Source organism: Lycorma delicatula, chromosome 4 (assembly GCF_047948215.1).
Source record: "Lycorma delicatula isolate Av1 chromosome 4, ASM4794821v1, whole genome shotgun sequence".
Taxonomy (NCBI): Eukaryota; Metazoa; Arthropoda; class Insecta; order Hemiptera; family Fulgoridae; genus Lycorma; species Lycorma delicatula.
In genome coordinates this window covers 156,021,783-156,030,081 of record NC_134458.1, presented here as the reverse complement: position 1 = coordinate 156,030,081, position 8,299 = coordinate 156,021,783, and the positions used below count along the sequence as shown (strand labels likewise).

Sequence of the window (8,299 nt, the reverse complement as noted above, 5' to 3'; positions counted from 1 at the left end):
ATTTATTATTCTAATGATAAGTCATTTTAGCAGATGAAAGGATGACATAACCTATATGTTTAAGAAGTCAAAAGCCTGAAAATGACAAGTGTGGTTTTCAAGTGCTGGAACTGAAACTTCAACTGGTGGTCTAGAAAGTCACTGAAGTTCAACCATATTTAAATTTTTCTACCCACTTATAAAAATCACTGCAGTTCATACAACTTTGAACATAATGCTTGTTCATATGAGAGTAAATTTTAATCAGTTTTTCACCTTCGAAAAATAAAAAACATATCACTATACGCTCTTCAACTAATTTGCAAACTTCAAGAGGATTTTTGTCATTGTAAAATGAGATTTTGAATTTATAAACAAGACAATTTTACTCAAACTCTGGTTCTGGTATCTGGTTTTGCATTAAAGTGTCAAAATTCTGCTTGTCAAGAAGACATGCCCTGTCACCTTGATTTTTGTCTTGAAAATAACATAATGTGGTACTTATCCTGTTAAATTCCAATAGCTAAAATCAAATTCAAAAGAATGAATTTCCCTAAATAACCTTAATTTCTTTTCTTTTTCTTTTTTTAGTCAGAATGAGTTTTAAGAATGGTAATAATACAATGTTAAAAATCCATAAAAATAAACATACTTATTTGTCTTCACATAAATTACTTAAATGCCCCTTATTATAAAACACCTAAATTTATATCCACTTTAAAAAGAAATTTTAACTAAAAAATTCAATCAGTATTAAGGAATAGCATTGAATTAAACAAAAAAAAAAATCTTCTTCTACTTCTTTGTTTTTTTATCCATTTTGGTTGTTAGTTATATGATAACTACTCTTATTTTGCCCACAGCTGTTTGTAAAAGTTCAATTTTGACACTAGAATTCACATTCAAAGGTTCTTATGCAACAATAAATGGCTTCTACCCACACTTCTCTGTCAAATCACTTTACCTTGAGTAATATACTTTATAAGAGATGATTCTTGACCTAAGTAATTTAACTTCCTACATTCAATGTTATTAATTATTTCTGGCTCTTTCACTACTTTTTTTTTTCAGTATTCACTGTAAAAGAAACTAAAACAAAACAAAAAATAATATAAAAATAAAACAATATAAAAGTAATACAAAAGAAATCAATAAATTATAAAAAAGAAATAATAACATTATTAATCTCTGTAAATATTCAAAATTACTTTATATTTAATGGTAACTGTTACCATTTACTCATATTTAATTTAGTTAATTACAAGCTAATGTAAATGGTTAAAGTAAAAAAAAAGAAATATAAATTAATTAATGCCAATTTAAATAAAAAATATATCAAATAATTTGTAAAATTAAAACAGGAAAAAATATATAAATTTTTACTTACTTTAAATTATAATGATAGCATTTATACATTTTAAAAAAACTATGAGATTTCTTTTAAAACCAACAACCTCAGGTTAACGATGGCTTTGACATACTGCTACCTACAAAGAAAATTAAATGGAACATTAAAGTATGTAAGTAAGCAAATAAAGAACTACGTAAAAAAATTATTCTATTTTCTGAATAAAATTTCAGATATGAGAGAGTGATGGTAACTGTGTCTTCCCAACCCCAAGACTGATTGTAACCAAAATTAATGTCATCAGTAACTGACATTCAAAAGTCATCTTACAAAATTTTATAAAAATTAGTTTATCCAGTCTGAAGCAGAATGCTAACAGATGAAATAAGTAAAAAAAAAATACGCTTTATTATCTCTCTCTGAATGAAATTTCTTAAATATTCTACTGAATGTAATGGACTCATCTAATTATAACAAGAATATGGACTTTAGTCCAAAAACAATTAAAATGGAAAAAAGTGTTTTTTTTTTTTTTTTTTGTTCCTACCTGTTTACAAGGGTTTGAATAAGACCATACACCATTAAAAACCATCTTAAATATCTTTTTTTTTCTTCTTTTTTTTTGTCTTTTTTTGTCATTTGACTGGTTTGATGCAGCTCTCCAAGATTCCCTATCTAGTGCTAGTCGTTTCATTTCAGTATACCCTCTACATCCTACATCCCCAACAATTTGTTTTACATACTCCAAACGTGGCCTGCCTACACAATTTTTCCCTTCTACCTGTCCTTCCAATATTAAAGCGACTATTCCAGGATGCCTTAATATGTGGCCTATAAGTTTGTCTCTTCTTTTAACTATGTTTTTTCAAATGCTTCTTTCTTCATCGATTTGCCACAACACCTCTTCATTTGTCACTTTATCCACCCATTTGATTTTTAACATTCTCCTATAGCACCACATTTCAAAACCTTCTAATTTTTTCTTCTCAGGTACTCCGATCATCCAAGTTTCACTTACACATAAAGTAACGCTCCAAACATATACTTTCAAAAATCTTTTCCTGACATTTAAATTAATTTTTGATGTAAACAAATTATTTCTGACTGAAGGCTCGTTTCGCCTGTGTTATTCGGTATTTTATTTTGCTCCTGCTTCGTCCATCTTTAGTAATTTTACTTCCCAAATAACAAAATTCTTCTACCTCCATAATCTTTTCTCCTCCTATTTTCACATTCAGCAGTCCATCTTTGTTATTTCTACTACATTTCATTACTTTTGTTTTGTTCTTGTTTATTTTCATGCGATAGTTCTTGCGTAGGACTTCATCTATGCCGTTCATTGTTTCTTCTAAATCCTTTTTACTCTCGGCTAGAATTACTATATCATCAGCAAATCGTAGCATTTTTATCTTTTCACCTTGTACTGTTACTCCGAATCTAAATTGTTCTTTAACATCATTAACTGCTAGTTCCATGTAAAGATTAAAAAGTAACGGAGATAGGGAACATCCTTGTCGGACTCCCTTTCTTATTACGGCTTCTTTCTTATGTTCTTCAATTGTTATTGTTGCTGTTTGGTTCCTGTACATGTTAGCAATTGTTCTTCTATCTCTGTATTTGAACCCTAATTTTTTTAAAATGCTGAACATTTTATTCCAGTCTACGTTATCAAAAGCCTTTTCTAGGTCTATAAACGCCAAGTATGTTGGTTTGTTTTTCTTTAATCTTCCTTCTACTATTAATCTGAGGCCTAAAATTGCTTCCCTTGTCCCTATACTTTTCCTGAAACCAAATTGGTCTTCTCCTAACACTTCTTCCACTCTCCTCTCAATTCTTCTGTATAAAATTCTAGTTAAGATTTTTGATGCATGACTAGTTAAACTAATTGTTCTGTATTCTTCACATTTATCTGCCCCTGCTTTCTTTGGTATCATAACTATAACACGTTTTTTGAAGTCTGATGGAAATTCCCCATTTTCATAATTATTACACACCAGTTTGTATAATCTATCAATCGCTTCCTCACCTGCACTGCGCAGTAATTCTACAGGTATTCCGTCTATTCCAGGAGCCTTTCTGCCATTTAAATCTTTTAATGCTCTCTTAAATTCAGATCTCAGTATTGTTTCTCCCATTTCATCCTCTTCAACTTCCTCTTCTTCCTCTATAACACCATTTTCTAATTCATTTCCTCCGTATAACTCTTCAATATATTCCACCCATCTATCGACTTTACCTTTCGTATTATATATTGGTATACCATCTTTGTTTAACACATTATTAGATTTTAATTTATGTACCCCAAAATTTTCCTTAACTTTCCTGTATGCTCCATCTACTTAAATATCTAAGGGGTATTAAATTATATGAAAAAAATTTACCTATCCTTACAACTTTGACCCAAAATTCAATGCCAACAATGCCCCATTTATAGTAACACCATACCAAATTCTATCCAAATCGGTCCATCCAGTTTGGAGTCATCAAGAAAAATCAGGCCTATACATACTTATACATCCATACATACATCCTTTCAAAATTTTTCAATGCTAAAATTGTGTTTTTAAATTAGAGCAGTTCATGGAATCATGATCTTCAAAATCCTTGTCATGAATGATCTGATCCAATTAGTATACTCTTCCTAACACAGTACACTGTATAGCTGTTATACTCATATCTATTTAGTCAGTAAAATAGAAAAGCTGACAACAAAGGTGTTATACTTTCCTGGCATTGATTATTTATTCTTACATACTGTAAAAATAATGTTACACAAAAAAAAAATTTTAATTCAATATTTTTAAGCTTTGATCAGTTCCCTCATCACCAATATCACCCCTTAAGTATTTGTTGGGCCACTTGCACTACTGATATGCTCAGGAAGGCATAAAAAAATTTTGGTTAAAAAATATGTAATAAATAAAAAGGTAACTATTTTTGATTTTTGGGGAAAGGAGAAAATTTTTTTTTAAATGGTTAAGATAAACATGTAAGCATCAACTGAGCATACTATAAAGTGGGGTTATGATTGCCAAATTTTGAGAAAATTGACCCCAAAGATACTTAGAAAATTAAATGGAACATTAAAGTATGTAAGTAAGCAAATAAAGAATTATGTAAAAGAATTCTTTACCATTCCAACATACATACCTACATATATATGACCCTCACCCTCCCCCACTTTTTTGTTTTTTGGGGTCCCAGAGTAATGAAACGGCAAGGTATGCAAAAACAAAACCCATACCCCATGTTTTGACCGATTACCATACTTCCTTCTCGCAACATAGCTCTAGAGCTCTGATAACAAGAGAGTAAAAATAATATTACAATCTACCTCATAACAAGAAGCAACATATCAATACTGTAGAAGATATCAAATACATTTAATTTTATATTAAAATATTTAAGTTCTAATTATAGAAAATCATGACTTTCTACTAATCTCACCAGTCAAATGATCTGCCCATTGATCAGGATATCTTAATCCCTCTATATATCATACTTTTAAAGCAACTTAAAGATACATTATACTGAGAGATTGATTTCAATCTAGTTCATAATTTACATAGCTCTTATTAATACAATCTTTTACATATTTTATTTTATTATACAACAATATACCATATTTTTTACTAGTTAAGAAATCTGATGGATTTTTCAGAATTATTTTATTTTATCAAAAGAATGTTAATGCAGTGTGAAGAAAGTATATTTTAGTTAAAACGAATTTACATTAGATACAAAGGTTAAAAATAGTTGAATAAGTGTGACTGACTGAAATCATCTGGGGCTGTCCATTAACTTTAAAATATCGGATGAAAGAAAATTTTCACTCATAAACTGACAGATAACTGGCTGGCTTATTGCAATGTTGTAATGATATGTACAGGTTCATTTCTATTCTTAAAACTTTGGATTTATTTGTCAGTAAAAGTATAGGATACATTTCACTTATCACACAAGTTATTCCATATTAGTCCTCAAAATATGTAAATCTGATTTTTAAAATAATTTTTTTTTTTAAATTTATAGTCTCTCGAAGAATGGATCTTACTGTGTGATGTCTAAATTTAATCTTACAGTACTGTAGTAGTTTAATTTATTTATACTATTTTATAATGATATATTCAAACTGGGAAGAACCTATATTGCTTTTCTAAGGACACTGAATTATTCAATGAACCAAAATCATAAGTATACCATCAACATTAAAATTTTAAATAGAGTTTTATGTTATTAATTTAATAATTGATGTATGATATTGGTACACAACAGAAAGAGTTTAGCCTACAGCAGAACGATTACCACATACTTTCACCAGACAATCTTATCAGAATTACAAAAATGAATAGATTAATAAGATATGATAATCAGTCAGTAGCCAAATGGTCAGAAAAGAATAATGAGAGTTTGTTTCCTTGTGTTGTTTCAAAAACATCCAAGAAAGAATGAATCAAAACTATTTTAGATATATGATCTAAACATTACATACATTAAATGTCATAACTTAAAAGCTTAGGCAACCTAAAATGAATCACAAGTCATTAAAGAATAACAAACATTCTATGCCACGTTTAATAAGGGAAAGTTAAAAGTGAAACGGTCTCCCATTATTTTCTTCAGTGAGTCAAACATGCTGCTGCATAACAACAAGATAAGCCAAATGATAAATCCTCTTATTTGGAAATCTTTGATGATATTGTTAGATAAACTTATTTTGATAGAGTATGTTTTCATTAGAGGTTTATTAAATTTATGAATCTGTTTCTTGATTTTTAAAAAGCAAATCAAAAGGACTTTGAGTAAATTGAATTGTAGAACAAGATTGTTGTTATTGCAATCAACACTTGTTTTGTTAGTATGAGAACAGTATTTTTCTAGTAATCAGATCATAATCATAATAGATCATAATAGTATTTCAGATCAAGTAATGATCTGAATGCATAGTCTAACTGAAGTTATATATAGGAAGAGGTCTTGTGTGAAACGTTTGGTCTTATAGGAAGACGGGAGGAATCACATATCCATGAATTGGTTAATTTGATAGTTGAGGGTTGTAAGTTAAGGCAGGTGGTCATGGTTAGAAGAGGCCATACGCAATAGCAAGTTGTGTAAAACACTGACAGAAATGTCTGCCAAGACATGTGCATCGGTGGCATCCTGACAGAGGCCAAACTGATGACTGTGTTGTTATCAAATTTAGAGGATCTAAAAGACAACTTCCGGTAAAGCCTATCAGAGCTAGGAATGGAGGAGGTGGTGTGATGACTGGAATCGTCACAAGGCAAGTGTCTTCCCTCTTCCCTTACAGGTGGTGGGGGGAGGGGGGTCAGGATATTCAAATGCAGAGTACAGATTATGTTTGTATTTATTTTTTGTGGATTTTATTCATACCATTTTACTCAAAATCAAATTCTCCACAAAGTTTGTTTAAAACATTTGTGTGTTTATTACCCATTTAACAAAATTATTTTATGCCAAACATAAGATAGTGCGTTTTTCGATCTCAATCTTTTGTATTTACCCCAGATTTCTCAAAATTAATAAAAATATAGTTCTGGGACCTATTTTTTCAATTTTTCAAGTCAGATTTCATCACTAAATTTACTCCTTAATTTGGGTCCCAAGAATTACAGTCTGGCTTAATTTTTCTGAAGGTGCAGTAATAAGGGCAAAATTTTTCACCAGTCAATACTTGTTAAAAGTTCATTTGTATAAGATGCATTTTCAAATCTATTTTTAAATGAACTTTCTTCTTAATTTTCACCAGCAGAATGTTCCATGTCCTGAAAGTTCTTTGTGAATCACCTAATATATTACTTCAGGAATGAATAAATATGCTACTCCTACTCCATTTTTAAAAAAAGGAACTACTCTAGCATTTAGATCAAGAAAAACCATGGTAAAACCTTGATCAGGGTAGAATCACAAAATATTCAATATAAAAAAGGATGTGATTAAATTCCATAATAATTAATTATTTAAAATATAGACTCACAAAATATAAACACCAATTTAAAAAAAAAAACTAAAAATAATTCAGAATTCAGAAAGCAATAATAAATTTGGGCACATATTTATGTACATATTGAACAGGATGTAAAAAATACAGGTTTAAAAAAACATTAATTAATATTATCTAAAAACTCATTGGTAGATAAATTTGTCAAAAATGTATCATATATTAAGATCATATCAGTACTACCATACAGATAAAGTAATGCCCCCATTATTTTCTAGGATGAACTGAAGGAAAATGGCAAAAGTGTGATCATAAAAAAAATAGATAATTAAACAGAAATATAATTAAATGAATAGAAAGAATAAACAGTGACAAAACAAAAAGAAAAAAATTAGAAGGTATTAAGAGAGCATATATTAGTTATGCATATTAAACAAAACTGCAGGAAATCTGCACTAACCTTCTTGAATTAAACAGCTCCTTAATCACTCTGTTAACTTCACCTCATCTTTCCAAATATATCATAAAATTAATAAGCATTATACAAAATCTAACAAAAAAATTCAAGAATACAAGTATAATTCATTCAAAAACTATAAAACCAAATACAGGCCAATTCACATACATATCAGAAAATACTCACACGCATTTATATATTCTGAATTTTATAAAAAGTTTTTATTCTCTACTTCTGAGAGGAGAATCAAAATATCAAAAAGAACAATAATCTGAGTGAGTGACCATTTCTTTTTGACAGATTAACAATACTTTTGCTCTTATATACTAAAATGGCTAAGAATATAATAAAATTAAATTAAGACAGAAGTTATCTTGTAAACAGATAAATTAACAAAGGTGAATTTAAAACGCTGCACTCTTAATTAATTTAAAATAGATTGAAATGTTTAAAATTATCTTTAAAAGACTTGGCAGCAATGATAAATTTTATAGGTAGTGTGTTACAATCAACATTCTATGAAAACAGCACAGTTTTACTTTAATTTTTTAAT

At 29.1% G+C, this 8,299-nt stretch overlaps 1 long non-coding RNA gene across 1 annotated transcript; it reads right to left on the bottom strand.

Moving 5' to 3' along the window:
• Positions 1-669: 669 nt before the first annotated feature.
• Positions 670-8,042, bottom strand: LOC142322958 (uncharacterized). Its single transcript, XR_012755975.1, has 3 exons — positions 7,933-8,042; positions 1,367-1,466; positions 670-1,068 (listed from the first exon to the last, which is right to left on the bottom strand). It is a non-coding gene; the product is annotated as an uncharacterized LOC142322958 (long non-coding RNA).
• Positions 8,043-8,299: the final 257 nt, after the last annotated feature.